Source organism: Octodon degus, unplaced genomic scaffold (assembly GCF_000260255.1).
Source record: "Octodon degus isolate 3935 unplaced genomic scaffold, OctDeg1.0 scaffold00024, whole genome shotgun sequence".
In the NCBI taxonomy this organism is placed as follows: domain Eukaryota; kingdom Metazoa; phylum Chordata; class Mammalia; order Rodentia; family Octodontidae; genus Octodon; species Octodon degus.
Window position 1 is genome coordinate 3,724,837 of NW_004524600.1, and position 1,282 is coordinate 3,726,118.

The window sequence follows — 1,282 nt, forward strand, 5'->3', positions numbered from 1 at the left end:
TTTTTTTTTTTTTTTTTTTTTTTTTGAGTGGGCAGAGCTAGTTACTTGCACACAGATTTCGCAGGAGTCCAGCTAACTGGTATGAACCCTTTGTCTCCTTATTTAAATGTGGATGCATGATATCTTGTGCAGCATACTAGCCCCTCAAGGTCGGTGAGGACTCAGGACATAAAAGAATTTCTACTGTACCTTCCTATAACTCAGTGGTGTCCCAAATTTTCCGATCAATGAGATTATGGAGCCGATGAGTTTAGTTTACCAACTGGAGCAGGTTTGAATCGGCCTTCTTTACCATTGGATGATGTCACATGACTGGGGCTGCATTTGGGGCAATGACCAGTCTTCAGCTAGGATTGAAGACCAGAAACCCAGAGCACGGCCTGGTCCAAACCAAGAAATGCACAGATTTTGAATATGGTGACTAGACGAGGGGCACTGTGGGCCAGTACTCTAGATTCTCCAGCTTTGCTCTATAGTGCATTTGGTGTCATCATTGAGAAAACATGAGGTGCAGAAGATGACCTGAACACAGTGGCAGCTGGAACCATGATGGGCATGTTATATAAATGTATAGGCGGGCTTTCAAGAAGTAGCACAAGCAGGTCTGGTAGACCTGAGACTTACCAGCCTATATGCACTGTATGAAAACTGGAAGCACACGAAAGGCTCCTTGCTCCACCAGTCACTCTGAAGATTTTGCCAACTCATGAAGTATACTTGTAGTAGTCATCCAGCTACAAAGTCAGTCTCAATTTATTTTCTCCTGAGACAAATCATTTGAAAAACTGGAGATTCTAATTTGCTGCAATGAACATAGATAACACAGATACCCAGGAGCGAGCAGCCCTTCTTGCCCTCCATAAGCTGAAGCCAAAAGCCTTTGATAGCATAGTGAGGAAGACGGGAGATGATCTTGGGTCTACCCATTCTCTTTCTTACCCCTGAACTGGAAAGCCACTTATTCCCGGAGTTCAGGTCATACTTATTGCAAGTCATGAGATTTATTAATGATCTGAAGCTATAATATTGCCCTATACTCTAAATAAACAGTGAAAAGAGAAAAAAAGAGAAAGAGATAAAGGGAGGAGGAAGGGAAGGAGAAGCAAAGCTAGCTAAGATTTGTAGTGAACATTTGCTGACTCCCCCAGTGAATGTAAATATTATGTGCTGCAAACCTGTACTCATAAATATAAAAAATGTTAATATAGTGCTAAAATTTTTAAAAGGCATTATTACAAATGTGACTTAGGCTACTAATACATAAAGTTACCTAGCCTAGTTA

At 41.2% G+C, this 1,282-nt stretch overlaps 1 pseudogene; it reads left to right on the forward strand.

Moving 5' to 3' along the window:
- Nucleotides 1-691, forward strand: part of LOC101570621 — a 107,003-nt pseudogene extending 106,312 nt beyond the window's left edge.
- The last annotated feature ends 591 nt before the right edge of the window (nucleotides 692-1,282 follow it).